This window comes from Lycium barbarum, chromosome 7 (genome assembly GCF_019175385.1).
Source record: "Lycium barbarum isolate Lr01 chromosome 7, ASM1917538v2, whole genome shotgun sequence".
Lineage (NCBI taxonomy): Eukaryota > Viridiplantae > Streptophyta > Magnoliopsida > Solanales > Solanaceae > Lycium > Lycium barbarum.
Genome location: NC_083343.1, coordinates 27,437,664 through 27,449,301, shown reverse-complemented (window position 1 = coordinate 27,449,301; position 11,638 = coordinate 27,437,664).

The window sequence follows — 11,638 nt, the reverse complement described above, 5'->3', positions numbered from 1 at the left end:
GTCGAGTTTTATGGCCATGGCCTCCTCATTTGATTCCTCGGTGGTATAGCTGAACCGGAGAGTCGGTTCACCAACTTCTACGAGAATAAGGGCTTCGGCCCCGTAGACCAACGAGAAAGGAGTTTCTCCCGTGCTAGATTTCAATGTGGTTCTGTAAGCCCACAATACCTCCGGTAATATTTCCCTCCAGTGATGCTTTGACGCTTCGAGTCTTTTCCTCAGATTTTGGATTATTGTTTTGTTCGTGGATTTCGCCTGTCCGTTCGCACACGGGTGATATGGAGTTGATACAATTTTCTTGATCTTCAACCCTTCGAGGAAATCGTTGACTTTTCCGCCCACAAACTGGGGACCGTTATCACAAGTTATCTCGGCAGGGATGCCGAAACGACAGATGATGTGGTCCCATATGAAGTCAATGACCTTCTTTTCTCTAATTTTTTCGAAGGCCTGTGCTTCAACCCATTTGAAGAAATAGTCAGTCATAAACAAAATAAATCGGGCTTTACCTGGTGCCCATGGCAATGGACCAACAATGTCCATTCCCCACTTCATGAAAGGCCACCGTGATACCACCGAATGCAGTAACTCCCAGGGCTGATAAATCATCGGTGCATGTCTCTGACACCCATCACATTTCTGGACAAAATTCTTTGAATCTTCCTTCATCCGGTTCCAATAATAACCGGCCCTGATAATCTTTCTGACCAGAGCTTTAGCACCGGAGTGGTTGCCGCAGGTTCCTTCGTGCACCTCTCTCATCACATACTCCGTTTCTCCGGGACCCAAACACTTGGCCAGGGGTCCGAAGAAAGACCGTCGATACAATTGGCCGTCTACCAAGCAGAAACACGCAGCTTTCTTCCTTAATGACCGTGATTCTTTTGGGTCGTTCGGGAGCTTTCCCTCACACAAGTAATCGATGTACTTGTTGCGCCAATCCCAAATCAAACCCATTGCGTTTATTTCGGCATGTCCGTTTTCTATCGCCGTATTAATCAAGTGTACTGTAGTCCCGGGGTTGATTTTTTGCCCTTCGATCGAAGATCCCAAATTGGCCAATGCATCGGCTTCACTGTTCTGCTCCCTCGGTACATGCTGTATGATCCATTCTTTAGATCAGTGTAGTATCACTTGGATTTTTTCCAGATACCTCTGCATCCGTTCGTCCTTGACCTCGAAGACGCCGTTCACTTGGTTTACGACCAAGAGCGAATCGAACTTCGCCTCGATTATTTCGGTCCCCATACTCCGGGCTAATTCCAAACCTACAATCATAGCCTCATACTCGGCTTCATTGTTAGTCAATTTAACAGTTCTAATGGATTGCCGAACGGCATCCCCGGCCGGGGTTCTAAGGACGATTCCTAGCCTGGAACCTTTGAGGTTCGAGGCTCCATCCGTATGTAGCGACAAAATACCCGAGGCTTTCCCCGAGGTTAGTAGAAGTTCTTTCTCAACCTCGGAGACCATAGCCGGGGTGAAATCCGCCACAAAATCGGCCAAGATTTGGGACTTGATGGCCGTTCAAGGTTTGTATTCGATGTCATATCCGCTAATTTCTACGGCCCATTTAGTTAGTCTACCCGATAATTCCGGTTTATGCATGATGTTTTTTAGGGGGTAAGTAGTCACTACACATATCGGATGACATTGAAAGTAGGGCTTGAGTTTTCTAGAAGTACTTACCAATGCCAATGCCAATTTTTCCAAGTGGGGATAACGGGTTTCCGCATCCCCCAAAGTTCTACTTACATAATAAATAGGGAATTGCGTACTTGATTCTTCTCGGACCAAAACGCCACTTACCGCTACCTCGGAGACAGCAAGGTAGAGAAAAAGCTGCTCGTCCCCTTTTGGTGTGTGCAACAGCGGTGGGCTGGACAAGTATCGCTTTAATTCTTGTAAAGCTCTTTGACACTCCGGTGTCTAAACGAAATCGTTCTTCTTCCTCAGTAAGGAGAAGAAACGATGACTCTTATCCGAGGACCTCGATATGAAGCGACTCAACGCCGCTATCCTTCCGGTGAGCCTCTGCACTCCTTTGACGTTATTCACTACCTCGATGTCCTCGATGGCCTTGATCTTGTCCGGGTTGATTTCAATCCCCCGGTTTGACACCATGAAACCCAAAAATTTGCCAGACCGGACACCGAAGGAGAATTTTTCCGGGTTGAGCTTCATGTTATACTTGCGGAGTACATCGAAGGTTTCCTGTAAATGTTTTAAATGGTCCTCTGTTTCCAGGGACTTGACCACCATGTCGTCAATATAAACTTCTATTGTCTTCCCTATTTGTTCTTCGAACATCCCATTAACTAGGCGTTGGTAGGTTGCACCGGCATTTTTTAGTCCAAAAGGCATGACATTATAACAGTAAGTCCCATATCGGGTAATGAAAGATGTTTTCTCTTGATCCTCCGGGTGCATCCGAATTTGGTTATACCCGAAGTAGGCATCGAGAAAACTTAACATCTCATGCCCGCCCGTCGCATCGACAATTCTATCGATGTGAGGCAACGAAAATGAATCCTTCGGGCATGCTTTGTTTAGATCCTTGTAATCAACACACATTCGAAATTTATTACCTTTCTTCGGCACCACTACTACGTTAGCTATCCAGTCCGGGTACTTTACCTCCCGGATAGAGCCTATGTTCAAAATCTTTGTTACCTCGTCTCTTACGAAGGCGTGTTTTGCTTCTGCCATGGGCCTTCTCTTCTGCTTTACCGAGGGAAACCTCCCGTCCAAACTGAGCTTGTGAGCTGTTACTTCCGGTGGTATACCTATCATATCTATGTGGGACCATGCAAAGCAATCGGCATTAGCTCGAATAAATTCAATTAACTTGTTCCTGAGCTCCGAGGTTAACCCCGTGCCCAGGTATACCTTTCTGTCCGGTAAATATTCGAACAAGATGGTCTGCTCCAGCTCCTCTACTGTTGACTTGGTTGCATCCGAGTCATCTGGTATGACGAATGATCTGGGTACACCAAAATCATCCTCTTCATACCCCGGATCTGACCCCGACTGCTTTGATTGCTATTTGGTGTCCTTTTCCCCGGTTGAATCTTCTTCCTTTTGACCTGATTTTTTGGGCTGAGGTGTCGCTTCCTCGATCGCGAACATCTCCCTTGCAGCGGGTTGTTCACCTCAGATGGTTTTTATCCCCTCCGGAGTCGGGAATTTTAGCAGCTGATGCAATGTCGACGGCACGACCCCCATGTTATGTATCCAGGGTCTACCCAGTAATGCATTATACTTCATATCTCCTTCGATGACATAGAACACCGTTTGCTGGATAGTGCCATCGATGTTTACTGGTAATGAGATCTCCCCCTTTGTGGTTTCTCTCGCCATGTTGAACCCGCTGAGTACCCGGGCTACCGGTACAATCTGATCGAGTAGCCTTAGCTGTTCGACCACCCTCCACCGGATGATGTTGGCCGAGCTACCTGGGTCAATCAAAATACGTTTAATTTGAGTTTTAAAGATAAGAATAGAGATTACCAATGCATCATTGTGCGGTTGAATGATGCCTTCTGCGTCCTCGTTGCTGAAAGAGATGGAACTCTCGAGTATGTAATCCCGGCCGCGCTTTTCATGCACCGCAGAGACCTTGGTTCGTTTCATCACCGACCCTCGTGGGGTATCGGTGCCCCCAATTATCATGTTGATTATATGTTGGGGTTCTACTGGCTCGCCCCTTTTATGGGTCTTCCTTTCCTTGTAGTGACCTTTGGCTCTTTCACTCAGCAATTCTCGGAGATGGCCATTCTTCAATAACCGGGCGACCTCCTCTCTTAACTGGCGAAAATCCTCAGTTCTGTGTCTATGGGTTCCATGATATTCACACGTCATGTTCGGGTCTCGCTGGCCCGGATCCGACCTTAGAGGTCTCGGCCATCTTACATCCGGAATACGGCCAATGGCCGATACGAGATCCGAGGTGTTGGCATTGAAGTTGTACTCCGATATCCTCAGTGAATCTTTGTTGCTGGCAGAGCTTCCGGCATCACTCCTGAATGAGAGACCTCGACTGTTCGACGGGCGCTCGACCCGTTTATCACCCCGATAGGAGAAATGGCTCGGGCCAACCCTGGATTTCTCTGACCTGAATCTTGGTTTCTCCGAATGAGAATATGGCCGATACCTTTCCCTCGATGACCTCGCCTCCGGTTCGTAATTTTTCCTTGGTCTCTCAAAACTTTTGTTCACGTGTACTGGCCCCGGGGGAAGATCGAGTTGGTCATCCTCCACCCGAATCTTCGACTCGTATCGGTTATGGACATCTGCCCATGTCACAGCCTCGTATTCCAGCAAGCTTTCCTTTAATTTGAACGAAGCCGTCGAGCTCCGAACATTGAGCCCTTTTGTGAAAGCTTGTGCAGCCCATTCTTCCGGAATCGGGGGGAGCTCCATTCGTTCCCTTTGGAACCGGTTGACAAATTCACGCAGTAACTCATTGTCTCTTTGGGCTATACGGAAAATATCCGCCTTCCGAGCCTGCACCTTTTTGGCTCCGGCGTGTGCTTTTATGAACGCATCGGCGAGCATTTCGAAAGAAGTGATTGAATGCTCGGGCAGATGGTCGTACCAAGTCAATGCTCCTTTTGACAAAGTTTCCCCGAACTTTTTCAGCAACACGGATTCGATTTCATCTTCTTCCATATCATTTCCTTTTATAGCGCAGGCGTATAAGGTCACGTGTTCGTAAGGGTCCGTTGTGCCGTCATATTTTTGGATATCCGGCATTTTGAACCTCTTCGGGATCAATTTCGAAGCCGCACTCGGAGGAAAAGGCCTTTGGATGTACCTCTTTGAATCCGGCCCTTTCAAAATAGGCGGAGCCCCCGGGATTTGATCCACCCGAGAGTTGTATGTTTCCACCATTTTTTCGGTCGAGTCTACCCGCTTCACTAACGTTTCGAGCATTCTCAGAACCTCGGTGGATGAACCAGCTCCAGACCCATTGCTTTCAACCATCCGTGCCTCATCTCTTCTGGGTTCAGCAACACCCTTCGCCTTCTCCGAGGTCGTTTTATCTCTTTCGTTTTGCAACAGGGCTATTGCGATTTCCTGCTCGGCAATCGCCGCTCTCTGTTTCTGCAACATTTCAAAAATTAAACGTAAGTCAATATTATCATTCGGGGTATCCGATTCTTTTCGGCCCTGTGTTCGGGACAAAGTAATTGAATTGTGAGTATTTAAAGGGTCAGTGGCCGGCTGAGCGGCATTGTCCTGGTCCACGGTGTTTTGTCGGTTGAGGATCTCCCTCGAATTAACGGGGTTAGGGTCAGCGGGGTTTGGTAATCCTCGTGGCCCGCTGCCTTCATTTTCGGCCACGATCTCGTTATTGTTGACGTGACCAGATTGCCCACTGTTAGCCATTTGATCCGTTTTTTCAGAGACGAACAGAAGATGTTTTTGATTTTGATGGGTAAGATAGAGATCAAGATCAAAGACCACTATTATCCTGGCCCCACGGTGGGCGCCAAACTGTTTACCCCAAATTTGGATAATCAATTAAATTTGTGAGTAGGTATAGGATATGTGGTTAAGCCTCAATCTATTTAGTGGAAAAAGATATGTATGGGTATGATATGAAGAAAGTAATAATGATCAGAGATTCGCTGTAGATTTATGTATCTATTAATATATGAGTATTACTTAATTGAACAAACTTAAGAGATGAACACAATGAATCCGGACCAAAATCCGATATTGAGAGAGATTTGTATATATTTTCTAGTACAAAATGTTCTTTATATGAGGAAGCCAACCCCTCAAAAGTGAGGCAATGAACCCTATTTATAGTATTGCCCCATGAGTTTCATACAACAAGTGTTTCTAAAAAATAAAGAAAAACTCTGAAATGGATTAGGTTGGATTAGGTTGGTCGTACGGTCTGACACCCGTACGATTGGCAGTTAAACATGGCAGGACGTTATCGACGCGTGGCAATCGCGTAACGGATCTCCCGGACCAACGGCCACGATCAAACGGACTAACGGCCACGATCAACTCGGCTATGGAGAAATCCGACCAAATAATGTTCTTTCCTCTCTTCCTTCGGTCTCTGGTCTCACCGGTTTAACATATATCCGGTTTTTACCGTATACAAAAAGAACTCGTGAAAAATGTACTCAAACTTAACCCGAATACTAAGACAACGACATTGGAGTAAGAAAAAGAATGACCCCATCTCTCGGCAGGCTGAAAACCCATCATCTTTGGGTTTGGATGTAATCACATTGCCTTCTTCTTCTGTACCAAAAATGAGTGAACAATTGCATGTTACAATCAAGAAATTTATTTTAATAATATAACGACACTAATTAAATGAGAGACCGTTACATGTTTACAATTAAGAGGAAATTTATTCTTCTTCTAATAGAACATAAAATTGATCTTCACCTATCAATAGTATCCAACTAGTAAATTTAACCGCACTCGCGCGATAACAATAATATTAGTAGTAACTTTCAATAAAGATGAGTAGGCTAAACACGAATATAAACATGTATACAATAAAATATTTATATTTTCTGCACTCTTGAAATTTTTAAAATTAAAAGAAGAAAAGCAATCAAAGTAGAAAAGAATATAAGAAGAAAGCATGCCAAATCGCTTTCTTCATTGACTGACTTAACCTAGATACATATGAAATTGTCTTTGTTAGAGAACACTTTACTTTTAATATGAAGTTAATTAGGCTTTAAATAAATTATTCAACACAAAAAAAAAATGAGTGAATCAGTTGTCAAGGGAAAATACATTAACCCCCCCCCCCCCCCCTCCCACGTATAGCCGGATTAATTATGATGCACCCATTTTCTTCTTTATTACTCCCTCCGTCTCAATTTATGTGATATAGTTTGACTGGGCACGGAGTTTAAGAAGTAAAGGAAGACTTCTGAATCTTGTGATCTAAAATAAGTCAAAGATATTTGTGTGGTTATAAATCATCTCGTTAGGCGTAAAAGGTAAAGTTTAAAGTTAAAATTGATGTCAAATAAAAAAATGTATTTTTTTTTTTAACAGACTAAAAAGGAAAGTATATCACATAAATTGAACAGAGGAATTACTTTGTATTCCCCTTCTAACATTTCATTTACCTCCTTTATTCACTCTTCCTCACTTGTATCCTCTTTCTGTCCCACTCCTAACTGTGACTCTTCCTCCTAATTTCTGGAAAATACCAATATTAGATTCTCCTAGCATTTTATTATTTCCATCGCCACACTATAAATTCAACACAAACTCTAGTGAAAAAAAAAAGAAAAAAAGAGAGGAGAGATCAGTAAATACGTACACAATAAAAGAGACACTAATAGGGTTGAAAATCGAGTGAAAAATATCGCTCCGTTGCTCCAATCATCATGTTGTATCGAGTCCGGAGCCAAAATGAAATATTTTTGCAGCCATTAGCCCAAAATAAGCTGCCTTTTTTTTTTTATACCACAATGGGTATTTCGTTGGATAACCAACGAAATACCCACACAACACTGTTCCGGTGCCGAAGTAATAACTTGTATTTCGGTACACCTGTAGCGTATTGTAACGAATATATATATATATATATATATATATATATATATATTTGTTTTTTGCATTTCGTGAATTAATGAACGAAATAGGTTTTTTTTTTTTTTTTTTTTTTATATTTCGTGAATTAAGAAAATGATTTTTTTTTTGTTTTTTTGTATTTCGTGAATAAAAAAACGAAACTGATTTTTTTTTCTTTGCATTTCGTGAATTAATGCACGAAATAGGTTTTTTTTTTTGGTATTTCATGAATAAAAAAACGAAATATGGATTTTTTTTATTTCATCTAAAAACGAAATTGGAAATATATATGATTTTTTTTTTATTTCGTTCATCTAAAAACGAAATAGGAATATATATATATATATATATATATATATATATATATATATATTGCATTTCGTTAGTAGATCAACGAAATAGGATAAATTTTTTTTTTTTTTATTTCGTTGATATACCAACGAAATAGGAAAATATATATATATATATTTTTTTTTTGCATTTCGTGTATTAGAAAACGAAATAGGATAATTTTTTTTTTTTTGGTATTTTTGTATTTCGCAAAATAGAATATATATATATATATATATTTTTTTTATTTCATTCATATACCAATGAAATAGGATGAATATATATATATATATATATATATATATATATATATATATATATATATATATATATATATATATTGTATTTCATTTATATAAAAACGAAATGGAACAAAACATTTCGTTGGTATATAAACGAAAAAAAAAAAAATTTCCTATTTCATTTCATCTAAAAACGAAATAGGAAAATAATTTTTTTTTTCGTTTATATACCAACGAAATGTTTTGTTCCATTTCGTTTTTATATAAATGAAATATATAAAATATATATATATATATATATATATATATATATATATATATATATATATATATATATATATATATATTCTATTTTGCGAAATACAAAAATACAATTTTTTTTTATCCTATTTCGTTTTCTAATACATGAAATGCAAAAAAAAAAAAAAAAATTATAATTTCCTATTTCATTGGTATATGAATGAAATAAAATACAATATATTTTATCCTATTTCGTTGATCTATCAACGAAATGCAAATATATATATATATATATATATATTCCTATTTCGTTTTTAGATGAACGAAATAAAAAAAAAATCATATATATTTTCCAATTTCGTTTTTAGATGAAATTAAAAAAAAATATTTTCCATATTTCGTTTTTTTATTCACGAAATACAAAAAAAAAAAAAAAACCGATTTCGTGCATTAATTCACGAAATGCAAAAAATAAAAAAAAATAAAAAAAAATCAGTTTCGTTTTTTTATTCACGAAATACAAAAAAACAAAAAAACATATTTCGTTCATTAATTAACGAAATGCAAAAAAAAAAGAAAAAGAAAAAAATCATTTTCTTAATTCACGAAATATAAAAAATAAAAAATAAACTTATTTCGTTCATTAATTCACGAAATGCAAAAAAAAATAAAAAATATTCGTTACATTTCGCTACAAGTGTAGCGAAATGCAAGTTATTACTTCGGCACCGGAACAGTGTTGTGTGGGTATTTCATTGGCTATACCCATTGTGGTATAAAAAAAAAAGGCAGCCTATTTTGGGCTAATGGCTGCAAAAATATGTCATTTTGGCTCCGGACTCATGTTGTATCGCTATATTCCATCAAATTCATTGTTTCAATTTTTATATCGCTATATTGATTTACTTTTTTCTTTCTTTCTTTTGGCATAGCTCTCTTTATTCAGCGTTAGATGGTATTCTTTCCGTGTATCAAAATTCAAAGTGAGTGTTAGTTTTGATAGTTACTATACTCAAGATCATTGAAATACCAATTATATTGCTTTGAAATACAAAAGAAAGTTAGAAACCTTATTTTTTTTTAATTTGAATAAATTAAAAACCTTGTACAAGCGTTTCTATATTACTTTTAAAAAAATCTAAAGAAGGAATCGATTTTACTTATGAGTCTTAAATTGTTACTTTTTAACTGTTGTTGCTTATTATCATACTTTTTTTTTTTTTTTTTACCAATGTCTTATATCGGCACTCGGCAGATTCCAAGACTTATATTTTAAATTCTTTTAAAACTATTCACTCTATGTATTTGTATGTATTTCGACTTTAGTCTATTTTAAGGTTATAACGCTCAAAATACATACATACATATATCAAATCCAAACAATCAAGGCAAAACAGTTAGAAAGAAAAGGTTATTTATTCATGAGATCACTTGCATCCATTTGAAAGCAAATTATATGTAATATAAAACTGATCATTTTTCAAAGTGAAAGATAAAAAGAAGAAACGAGCCCCATAAATATAATCTTCGCGATTTATGATTCCGCTGGGTGTATGTATCTTCCTTTCTTCCATAAGCTACACAAAAAGAAAAAAGTAGTATCACGTAAATTCAATGTATCATATCAGACTACAATTAGTTGGGAAACATTGGCACATACGCTAAATAAAAAACTTGGAATTAGTCATACTGCTAATTGTCAAATTATAAAGTAACTCAAAAAGTTGTTCAATAAGGGAAAAAAGTCACATCCATAACCAATTAGAACCTACCATTTTTACGAACTGGAGAAAGAAACCTTAAAATTGGGGATGATAACCATTAAACGCTCCTTCTTTTAGAAGATGATAGTGGGTATTTGGATTCCTTTATCTGCCTCTCCTTGTATACCGATTATAGCTAGTGATGTTCTTTTTTCTCTTAATGAGACACCTTTACAGCTTGTTGAGAATTTCCGCATTGTCAACTGGTTGTTATCAACAACATATGTAAAGCAATTATTTGCCATAATTATTTATTGTTCAAGCCGTTTCAAATGCTAGAATTCAGAGAGCTTATTTGTTATAACTTACAATTAATTGCTCCATTATATTCACTATTGCAGTTACGTACATTACTCCTTTTTGTGAAGCGACAATTTATATTTATTTAACATGAAAAATAGAAGAAAAGCCCAAAAAAAGGAGTAAAAAGACAAATACCAATGGATGTCATAGAGAGGTGTCATATCACCTTGTCTATTCCTAGCTTTATATATAAATAGATTTAGTCCGATATTATGGTTTGTTCATTCAGAATAATTGGGGAAGATAGGGTTGATAAATAAAATACGTTTAAGAGTATTTAATAAATTGTAGCAATAATGGCGAGTAAGATTAATGAGGTATCTTTAATATTTTCTTACATATTTTTTTGACCAAAATAAGAAAAAAATTCAAAAATTTAAGAAAAAAGATAAATGAAATCCTTGGCAAAGAGAGGTCTAACTTATTCCTTTCAAAGACAAGCTATCATAAAGCATACCTTGGACAAGAACTTTCTTCCTTTGAAAATTGGTACCTTCGTTGTTTATTGGATCAACTCTAATTCAATAAGATTAGGATATTATCCCCATTCACTCGCATCACGGCACCTAGTTTGATATGGACCTTGTTGCGACTCTTTGCATGTGTACTTCACTTCTTGTCATTTTTTGATTGGTCAAATACAGTCAGAGGCCGATCTAGAATTTTAAAAATAAATTAAATTGAATTTATATCCAACATAGATGTGTCAAAAACTCGGAAAGTAGTAATTCATGTGTTTTATATTTTTAGTTTTTGTTCTGTTTAGAACAAATGTCACTTTCTATATTTTGTAAGTTTTTCTTTTTAATTTCCAACATTCTCATTTAAACCTTAATTACTTACACTCTCTTGTAGCAATAACAGACATGTTTAAGACGACAAGATTCATAGGATATTTTTAATATGTTAGTTTTAAACTACAAAATTTAAAAGTGATTTTAATTATATTTCTGAACATCATGCCCAAACAAATTAAAACATAGCAAGGAGAGGGTGTGAATATAAGCTTTGGACTTATGTTTCAAAGGATTCAGAACTTTGAACCGGTTATGTTTAAATTCTGAATCCGTCTCGAAATAGATGTACCAGGACAAGACAACGTTAGTATCCATCACCAAATTTAGGCAACTAATTGAGAATTAGGAAACCTTAATTCTCTTGGTGTAAATTAAAGACAATATTGTCTCTTTC